Source organism: Lissotriton helveticus, chromosome 5_1 (assembly GCF_964261635.1).
Source record: "Lissotriton helveticus chromosome 5_1, aLisHel1.1, whole genome shotgun sequence".
NCBI lineage: Eukaryota > Metazoa > Chordata > Amphibia > Caudata > Salamandridae > Lissotriton > Lissotriton helveticus.
The window spans coordinates 1,333,091,039-1,333,102,634 of NC_136065.1; positions in this window are offsets into that span (position 1 = coordinate 1,333,091,039).

Genomic DNA, 11,596 nt, shown 5'->3' on the forward strand with positions numbered 1-11,596 from the left:
TGGGAAGCTGCCAGAAGTTTGTCAATCTAAACAAAAAGAAAAAATGACTAAAGGCAAAACATTTTTTGGGGTCTTGAAAAAGCCTACATACCTACTATACACCCTGGCTCAGAAAGGAACTATTTTGTGTGTGGATGTGCTCCTTGTGACAGAGCTGTATGCAGTAGTGAAGTCAGCCAATGGCAGAAGTGGGAAAATGTATTGCCTCTTGATGCATGCTTAAATGGATTGGAGAAAACTGTGAATGACACTACCTCGGACAACTGGATGAAGTGTAGCTGGAATCCTATGTAAGTAACTATGTAAAACACTTACTTTTAGTCAAATCAAAAGTTCTTGGCAAACCAAACCTAAAAAAGTCTATTGTTGTGCTATTGGCTGCCAATCTATTGACTTTGAGAAAGAAAGGATGAAAGAAAGAAAGAAAGAAAGAAAGAAAGAAAGAAAGAAAGAAAGAAAGAAGAAAAAAGAAAGGAAAAAAAGAAGGAAAGAAAGAAAGAAGGGAAGATAAAGAAGGTAAAAAACTAATGAAGGCAAGAAAGAAGAAAAAGAAAAAAGAGGGAAGGAAAGAAAAATAACAGAAGAAAGAATAAAAAAAGAAAGGAAAGCATTTTCTGGCAAGTGGAGTTAGCTCTGCTTGTGATTATATTACCTACAGGAAAATAAATATCGTAACCTCTGTTATTTTCACAGCTGGCTGTGCATGCCAGATTTCAAGCACCTCTAAAAATGCTCCAGCCTTGAGTTTTCAATAAAGACAGTATACATATGTCCTATCCCCTCTCTAGTTAGTATGATAGGTGATTTTACTTCCTAAACTGTTTTGAGGAGTATAAAGGGGTGCGATCAAGTTGCTATAGTGTACCCTTTTTGTCAGCGAAATGAGCCACCGCGTAGAAAATACAAGCTTGCAAAGTCACTGTACAGAATGCTCTAAAGGTTTGCAAAGAAGTTTGTGAGAGTACAGTGTAACATTGTTGCAGGAAAAAAAGTAACTTTTTTTCATCTATCTGAGCCCAAGTGCACTTGACAATAGTACTCTGAGCGTTTGTTATTTGTTGCAGTTTCGAACAGAAGCTAGGTATTAAGGTATCAAAGGAGCTCTATCCCCAAGATTATAAAGCAAGTATGAAGCGACAACATAAAACAAACATTGGTTTCATAAATCACAGACAGAAACAATCTAGGGCATGCGTGGGAGAGGGGTGTGACTGCAAGAGTTGGCCCGGGCGTCTGTACTTAATTTCCATGATGGAGCCGTCCAAAAAGAAGCAGACAGGTGTCCAACTTTACCATTTTCTCTTAGCAATTCACTCAAAGTACCTCTTACTAATTAGATGCAGCGTTACTTTTGACAGCTAACCTGGGTCTCCACTCAGTGTCGTATTGAGTCATAATATAGCCCGAGGCATCAAAAAAAGTGTCCCTGTACCAAAACAAGCATTGGCAAAGTCAATAGATGTGGCATTGTCTGCCAGCCTTATGGCAATTCTTGTTTTGTTTTGTCATGCTTTTTGCAAAGCTTTATTGTTTGGGAAGCTGCCAGAAGTTTGGCAATCTAAACAAAAAGAAAAAATGACTAAAGGCAAAAAATGTTTTGGGGTCTTGAAAAAGCCTACATACCTACTATACACCCTGGCTCAGAAAGGAACTATTTTGTGTGTGGATGTGCTCCTTGTGACAGAGCTGTATGCAGTAAACCATAGTGAAGTCAGCCAATGGCAGAAGTGGGAAAATGTATTGCCTCTTGATGCATGCTTAAGTGGATTGGAGAAAACTGTGAATGACACTACCTCGGACAAATGGATGAAGTGTAGCTGGAAACCTATGTAAGTAACTAAGTAAAACACATACTTTTAGTCAAATCAAAAGTTCTTGGCAAACCAAACCTAAAAAAGTCTATTGTTGTGCTATTGGCTGCCAATCTATTGACTTTGAGAAAGAAAGAAAAAAAGAAAGAAAGAAAGAAAGAAAGAAAGAAAGAAGAAAAAAGAAAGGAAAAAAAGAAGGAAAGAAAGAAAGAAAGAAGGGAAGATAAAGAAGGTAAAAAATAATGAAGGCAAGAAAGAAGAAAAAGAAAAAAGAGGGAAGGAAAGAAAAATAACAGAAGAAAGAATAAAAAAAAGAAAGGAAAGCATTTTCTGGCAAGTGGAGTTAGCTCTGCTTGTGATTATATTACCTACAGGAAAATAAATATCGTAACCTCTGTTATTTTCACAGCTGGCTGTGCATGCTAGTTTTCAATCACCTCTAAAAATGCTCCAGCCTTGAGTTTTCAATAAAGACAGTATACATATGTCCTATCCCCTCTCTAGTTAGTATGATAGGTGATTTTACTTCCTAAACTGTTTTGAGGAGTATAAAGGGGTGCGATCAAGTTGCTATAGTGTACCCTTTTTGTCAGCGAAATGAGCCACCGCGTAGAAAATACGAGCTTGCAAAGTCACTGTACAGAATGCTCTAAAGGTTTGCAAGGAAGTTTGTGAAAGTACAGTGTAACATTGATACAGGAAAAAAAGTAACTTTTTTTCATCTATCTGAGCCCAAGTGCACTTGACAATAGTACTCTGAGCGTTTGTTATTTGTTGCAGTTTCGAACAGAAGCTAGGTATTAAGGTATCAAAGGAGCTCTATCTCCCAAGATTATAAAGCAAGTATGAAGCGACAACACAAAACAAACATTGGTTTCATAAATCACAGACAGAAACAATCTAGGGCATGCGTGGGAGAGGGGTGTGACTGCAAGAGTTGTCCCGGGCCTCTGAACTTAATTTCCATAATGTAGCCGTCCAAAAAGAAGCAGACAAGTGTCCAACTTTACCATTTTCTCTTAGCAATTCACTCAAAGTACCTCTTACTAATTAGATGCAGCGTTACTTTTGACAGCTAACCTGGGTTTCCACTCAGTGTCGTATTGAGACATAATATAGCCCCAGGCCTCAAAAAAAGTGTCCCTGTACCAAAACAAGCATTGGCAAAGTCAATAGATGTGGCATTGTCTGCCAGCCTTATGGCAATTCTTGTTTTGTTTTGTCATGCTTTTTGCAAAGCTTTATTGTTTGGGAAGCTGCCAGAAGTTTGTCAATCTAAACAAAAAGAAAAAATGACTAAAGGCAAAAACAAATTTGGGGTCTTGAAAAAGCCTACGTACCTACTATACACCCTGGCTCAGAAAGGAACTATTTTGTGTGTGGATGTGCTCCTTGTGACAGAGCTGTATGCAGTAAACCATAGTGAAGTCAGCCAATGGCAGAAGTGGGAAAATGTATTGCCTTTTGATGCATGCTTAAGTGGATTGGAGAAAACTGTGAATGACACTTCCTCGGACAACTGGATGAAGTGTAGCTGGAAACCTATGTAAGTAACTAAGTAAAACACATACATTTAGTCAAATCAAAAGTTCTTGGCAAACCAAACCTAAAAAAGTCTATTGTTGTGCTATTGGCTGCCAATCTATTGACTTTGAGAAAGAAATAAAAAAAGAAAGAAAGAAAGAAAGAAGAAAAAAGAAAGGAAAAAAAGAAGGAAAGAAAGAAGGGAAGATAAAGAAGGTAAAAAATAATGAAGGCAAGAAAGAAGAAAAAGAAAAAAGAGGGAAGGAAAGAAAAATAACAAAAGAAAGAATAAAAAAAGAAAGGAAAGCATTTTCTGGCAAGTGGAGTTAGCTCTGCTTGTGATTATATTACCTACAGGAAAGTAAATATCGTAACCTCTGTTATTTTCACAGCTGGCTGTGCATGCCAGTTTTCAATCACCTCTAAAAATGCTCCAGCCTTGAGTTTTCAATAAAGACAGTATACATATGTCCTATCCCCTCTCTAGTTAGTATGATAGGTGATTTTACTTCCTAAACTGTTTTGAGGAGTATAAAGGGATGCGATCAAGTTGCTATAGTGTACCCTTTTTGTCAGCGAAATGAGCCACTGCGTAGAAAATACGAGCTTGCAAAGTCACTGTACAGAATGCTCTAAAGGTTTGCAAGGAAGTTTGTGAAAGTACAGTGTAACATTGTTGCAGGAAAAAAAAGTAACTTTTTTTCATCTATCTGAGCCCAAGTGCACTTGACAATAGTACTCTGAGCGTTTGTTATTTGTTGCAGTTTCGAACAGAAGCTAGGTATTAAGGTATCAAAGGAGCTCTATCTCCCAAGATTATAAAGCAAGTATGAAGCGACAACACAAAACAAACATTGGTTTCATAAATCACAGACAGAAACAATCTAGGGCATGCGTGGGAGAGGGGTGTGACTGCAAGAGTTGGCTCGGGCCTCTGTACTTAATTTCCATGATGGAGCCGTCCAAAAAGAAGCAGACAGGTGTCCAACTTTACCATTTTCTCTTAGCAATTCACTCAAAGTACCTCTTACTGCTGAGATGGAGCGTTACTTTTGACAGCTAACCTGGGTTTCCACTCAGTGTCGTACTGAGACATAAAATAGCCTGAGGCACCCAAAAAAATGGCCCTGTACCAAAACAAGCATTGGCAAAGTCAATAGATTTGGCATTGTCTGCCAACCTTATGGCAATTCTTATTTTGCTTTATCAATGTTTTTGCAAAACTTTATTGTGTGGGAAGCCGCCAGAAGTTTGTCAATCTAAACAAAAAGAAAAAATGACTAAAGGCAAAAAATATTTTGGGGTCTTGAAAAAGCCTAAATTCTTATTATACACCCTGAGGGAAAAAAGAGGGAAAGAAAGAAAAAGAACAGAAGAAAGAATAAAAAAGAAGGAAGGCTGGAAAGAAGGAAAGAGAAAGACGGAGTGCCAAAAAAAGAAAGAAGACAAGAAAAAAAGAAAAAAGAAAGAAGATGAACAAAAAGCCTGACAGTTGAACCCTCAGAGCCACAGCACCTGAACTGCTATCCCTCTAATATTCTGACCCCTCTATACTATTTGGGGTTTGTGTGCACACTGAAACACACCCACCATCACAGTGCAAATCCTCATTGGAGCATTACAATTTTAAAGCATAAGCACAGGTGCACCACAAATCAATTACAAACTCTGAGAGAACAAATGCATAATCTGTATACAATGCAGATATTGTTTAAATGCTTTTTTTGTATTCCAATTTTCTAAAACAATGGTCATAAACATCAATTTTCACAGTGATACAGCCAATGTTTTGGGGTCTTGAAAAAGCCTAAATTCCTATTATACACCCTGGCTCAGAATGGAACTATTTTGTGTGTGGATGTGCTCCTTGTGACAGGGCTGTATGCTGTAAACCATTGTGAAGTCAGCCAATGGCAGAAGTGGGATAATGCATTGCCTCTTGATGCATGCTTAAGTGGATCGGAGAAAACTGTGACTGACACTACCTCGGACAATTGGATGAAGTGTAGCTGGAAACCTATGTAATTAACTATGTAAAACACATAATTTTAGTCAAATCAAAAGTTCTTGGCAAACCAAACCTAAAAAAGTCTATTGTTCTGCTATTGGCTGCCGACCTATTAACTTTGAGAAAGAAAGAAAGAAAGAAAGAAATAAGAAAAAAGGGAGGAAAGAAGGAAGGCAAAAAAGAAGGAAAGAAAGAGGTCAAGTAAGAAAGAATGAAAGACATAAAGAAGGTAAGAAATAATGAAGGCAAGAAAGAAGAAAAAGGAAAAAGAGGGAAGGATAGGAAAAGAACAGAAGAAAGATTAAAAAAGAAGAAAGGCTGGAAAAAAGGAAAGAAAAAGAAGTGCAAAAAAAGAAAGAAGACAAGAAAAAAGAAAGAAGATTAACAAAAAGCCTGACAGTGGAAACCTCAGAGCCACAGCACCTGAACTGCTATCCCTCTAATATTCTGACCCCTCTATACTATTTGGGGTTTGTGTGCACACTGAAACACACCCACCATCACAGTGCAAATCCTCATTGGGGCATTACAATTTTAAAGCGTAAGCACAGGTGCACCACACATCAATTACAAACACTGAGAGAACAAATGTATAATCTGTATACAATGCAGATATTGTTTACAATGCTTTAACAAAGAAAGAAGGTTAGAGAAACAAAAAGGTTGAAGGAGAGAAGGAAATAAAGGATAGAAAGACATAAAGCAAGAAAGAAGGAAAGTATGAATGAAAGCAGGAAAGAAGAAAAGAAGGAATGAATGTAGGAAAGAAGGTAATAAAGAAACAGAAAGAAAGACAGAAGGTAAGACAAAAACTTGTAGATTTCACTGCGTCACTTCTACGGGCCTTTTTTGCATTGGACCCCACCCCCTGCATACATTATACCTGACGCAGGTATAATGTGACCCAAGGCTTTACAACGTGAAGCATCTCCCTAGATGTGTCACGTTGTAAATGGGCCGCATTTTTACACTGCTGCTTTGTCACAAAAAGTGACACAACTGCGGTGTAAAAATGACGCAAGGGGCGTGTAAATCTGCCCCTTGGTGTCTTGCTGTCTTAGGATAGTGAGTTTCCATGTGGATAAAGTGGGATATAGTAAGGTGTGTTGGTGAGTTGGTTTTACAAAGGAATCTCTAAATCTATAGGAAATGTTCTCAAAGCACCCCTCTACATGTGAGTATTATTACCTCCAACAGGGACTAATCCTTCAGAAAACGACTCAAGACCCACCATATTAGGCCCAACCCTATAAACGCTGAACCGAGTCTAAGTCACCCCACTCACAAGGTGTCTTGCTGTCTGACGCCTGGCACTATATGTGGACACCACCTTGCAGCCCAAATATTTTCTTAACATGCCCTGTATCGCCATGTCCAAGATTATACACTTTCATGCACAAAGACTCTCCTTAAAATTTTGAATCATTAACTTTTGTCTCTTACGACCAGCATCAGCCCATGGATTCAGCTAAAAGCCTCAGTCAAAGAGCACATGACCCCATTTTGAAATAGTCCACTCTGCTCAGGCTGAAAGAAGAAGAAAGATTAAGAAGAGAGGGTGACCTGAATACTTGATTGTCTTCGATGGTTGTGACTACTATTCCTTGCAATGTATGTGACATGCTTTATTCTGATAACATATAGATTCTGGACTTGCAGCATGACGAGAGCACATGGGAGGGACTGAGGTTGGAGCAGTACAAGTGTAGCCAGACATGTTCTTCGGGCATGGGGCTGCCTGCCAGCTTCCAGGCCACACCCTTGGAAATGAATTATGCCTCCCAGGCTGGGCTGTGGTGCTGCACCTGGACAGACTAGCCTGCATTTGTGAAGTTTGAGGATGATGTAGGGTGAAAAACATCACTTGCGCAGGCCCAGCCTTTCATTGACAGTGGGAAAGTGGGCCAAATCAGGCTTCCAAGTGTGAAGATGTAGTGTGAGTACATTTTAAACCGTTAAGGGTTGTAAGTAACTATCATTTCGAAAGGCCCATGATCCACATAGAGCAGGATTATGTTATGGTTTCCTAACTCTAATTCTGTTTCTCCTGATAGCTTCTTTGCCGTCCATTACATTCAGGATTATTTTTTTAAATTTTATTTCAGCACTCCATACGAGGGCATCTGTTTTCTTTCTCTCCTATGTGCAGTGATTGCGCCCTCAAAATCACCCCTGCCTTCTCTTTCCTTGTTACTCCTTTCATTCCTGCACTTTGTTTGTCAATTACTCTGCTCGCGCTCCCAGCTGGCTTTTTTCAACCCCACCTTCAGCTCTTCTGTTCTTCCCTACCCTTTCTGCTTCCAGTTGCTCCTTTCTCCCCTGTTGTGGCATTTTTGTTTTGGGGGGTTATAGAGTGCAACCTCGTCCCAAAGGTATCAGAGTGCTTTACATGAGCAACAGTTGCATTACAGACTAAGACATTCATTTTTTTGTTAGGCAAGGGGAGAATAACTGATTTACCCAGAATCACAGGATGTTGAGCATCCCTTCCGAGACTCGAACCCGGTTCCCCAGCTTCCAGGTCGACCATTCTAGCTGTTATACCATTGGATTCTCCCCTCACCTGCTCCTCCATTACTAAGCAGCCCATTGACGTCATGTTCTTAAAATAAAAGGGTTTTTGGAGGGTTCTTCAGCTCCAATTTGCTACAGAGACATTTTTTAAATGCTCTTTTGTTCATTTTTTTTAAGTTGTGTCTTGAAACGCTAAACTAAATGTTTTTAAAAATGGCTGCCGCATCAAGACTCATATGTGCAAATGCAAATATATATGTTCCCATGTTGCTCTGGCTTGGTTGTATGTTTGCAGAGACTGCTCAATTCCAAATATTGCAAAGAAGCATTATGTTTGTATCTGCTGATGCAGAACAGCGTCAGCAAAAATAAGAGCTACACCAAAAATTCATATAATGCTGATTGTTTTTCCTTGTGGCAGCATCTATGAATAAAATTAAGTTACACTTCTGTCTAATCAGTAGCAACAGGTCCAAGGGCATAGCAGACACTAAGGGGCTGATTAAGATGTCAGGTCGAGTTGCCTCCGCCCGCCATCGTCTCTGTCATGGGACCGACCAACACCCGGTCGTACGTCCCAAACGGCCCATTAGGATGCGACTGAACACTGTTCGGTCGCATTCCTGCATTTTACAGTGGGAGCATGCATTCCAGCCGGTTTTCATGCTCACGTTGTAAAATTAATAAGCAAAGGAAATCCCAATACTGCTATTCATTTTAAATCATTTAAATCCAAAGATGCGCAGACCAACCATTAAAACATCCTTAAGCTCATAAGTAGCTTTTATTTAAATATAACACTTTTTTACACATTTATCTCCATAAGAAACACTTTAATACATATGATAAACACTTCATGTGAAAAAATACATAAACACTAAACGAAGGAAAAAGCAAAAAATGCACTTTCATTCAACAACTCTCAAAAACCCACTCACGCTACACATACAACTTCCACACTTTCAAATAATATCTTAAACAATATCACTTGTACATCAAATACCAAAAACATTGCTATTAATCGCAATTTTTTGAAAAAGTATCCTATGCACTATACACAAATATTTTTACATTTGATATAAGATTCTCATTGATTGGATACAGTGAATGCCAACTTTGAGTTTCATCACTAAGGGCAGATGTTTGGTAATTCCACGTCTATGCGTTTCGAACCCCTCTTATTCTTGGGGTACTCGTCAGGACCAATCTCGCTGCAAAAAAACAATGAAAGACTACAATATGAAAATCTGCCTATTGTCTTAATCAAAACACTTCAGAGATGAGCCACCAATATTAGCAACTGCAGAAGCTTACCTAAATTGATTACGCCCAAAGGTCGAACAATTCCACTAGTCAGTAGTGAATCTAATAGACACACAAGAAAGAAAGAACAATAGCAGTCCTGTGAATGGAGCTGTTCATGATTCAGTCATGCACACAGTGTTGGAAGTGACCTAGCCAAAAGGAAGTGACTTACTTGGAGGTTTCTGAGTTGCTCTCTAGTAGTTATCGGCTCACGGCAACGTGAACGCCCGCATTGTCCTGTTCAAAAACCAACAGCTAATGTAAACTGCGGTATTTTGGTTAATAGGGCGCATTAATGCTTGGTTTCTGCTAGTTATTTAGAGACGCGTCCTTACCTTCAGCGCCGTCTAGCAATTGAGAACCGGCGGCTTCTATCGACTTGGGTAGCCGCATCCGACCTCCGTAGTTGCTGCAAAAATGAGGCAAAGGAAAACCAAGCAATGTCCCACAAAATAATCAGACTACCCTATGTAGTCTAATCAATTTAGAGCAAATTATTGCAGGTTGGATGATGAAACCCTTCTCATTTAGGTACCTAGGTTGAACGGAGGTGAACTATGCGAGTGTTGACAGGGTTAAAGTATTTACACAGTGCCAAAGGGCTTTTTACAATAAGGCAAAAAACTATTATCAAGAGTTTGTTTAAAACAAGGAATACATGTATTTTATTTCATTTCATACACCTGTATAAACCATTGGCGTATCATTGGTACTTTAAAATCATGAGTCACACAAAGATGCAATAATCATTAAATAATGCACAGAGTTATTAAAATAAATTGTTATGCACAAAATTGGTAAAAATGTTCAGGAGAACAGATGTCGACGCGGCGTTTCGGTTTTTTGGGGAATACAAGCACCTTCTTCAGGACAGATTCTCAAATGTTTGAAATCTGGATTTCCTCAGAGTTAATAATACCTCAGGATCCCAATGTGGATATGCGGATGCAAGGGCGTCTCAAGATTCAAATATTCTGGGTACGTGTTCATGTGAACTTGGATAAAAAGTTATTAACAGGATTAATAGGATTTTGTTTCTCTTTACGTCAAAAGAAAAACACAGTGACACAACATGTCAGTCTTGAGCCATGCTACACATCCCATATGTCTCCTTGAAGTGCTGTAACCCAAATAATGAACTTGTGGGGGCTGAAGACCTATTTAGATTAAAGAAGAGAAAAAAGGCAGCAAGGGATAATTAACGCTGCTCTAACATATTGTAAACTCTTATTATGTAGACACAGAGTTTTTGTTGCCAACCTCCAAGGTCCACTGCCTATAAACCTATCAACATTAATGCAAAAAAGAAAAAGCACAGTAAAACAGCATAAATGCAAAAAAAGAACAAGATCTCTCCGGACTCTTCAATGGTGTCAAACAAGATTTTTTTATAGTTGCTTTGTTCAAAACAACGAAGCGCCGATGTAGCCAACGCGTTTCAACCTGAAACGGGCTTCCTCAGGGCAATAAACAACTGTACTGCGATTGAATGTATACTTTCTTAACTGTGCAGATAGTGAAGAGACCCGTCAAACCTACTATCTGGGATACTAACCGACTTTTGTTCACCTTACCACAGTGAACATCTTAGCGTTGCTTTGGACTGGACAAGTGATACACTTTAAGTACATCGCATACTTCACCTATTTAGTTTACTAATTATTTAATTACAGTAATTGAGGTGCTGAGCTTCACCAAAGATGCTATTTGTATGTTAATGAACCTGCTGGCTAACCTAACTTGACAAACAGAATGATTTTAATAGAGGCTCAACACCCCATTAATTACGTTATATAAGTAACAAACCAAAGACAACAAAGAGGCCTGAGAGCGTGTACAGAGGGTGCTCAGCAGAATATATAGCACTCAGAAGAGACTTTTGAGGTGTGCAGCATTTCTTCAGAGTCATGTTCAGCCACTGTTTACTCTCCAGTTTCCACTCCAAAATCAGTAGGTGGCAGTATTGTCCCTTGCACCCCTACTCTTAAACATCTGGAGGAGTTCAATCTCCCCTTTGAGCCCCCACCGGATCCTACGCCCGTAATCAGGACTCTTTTCAGAGGACCCGGGAGTGTAAACTTACTCCGTTTACTGCGTTTTCATCAACCTCCATTTGGACTAAGCTGCTTGCTAACATGCATTTTATCTATAAAAAAAATATTTAAAACAACAATTAAGACCCAGCATACAAGGAAACTGTCATGCTGAATGAGAATCACACTCCACCTGGCGCAGGGCACAATTCCTAAAAAAGAAGTGGAGGGACTAACCTAGTTAATCGATATGCAAGTGACATCGCAGCGTGTGGCATCGCAGCGCATGGCATCACAATGTGTGACATCACCGCACGTGACCTCACAGCACGTGACATCACAGGACTGGCATCACAAGAAGTGATATCAGATCTTAAGCCCTAGCAGGTCTAGCATGAGTA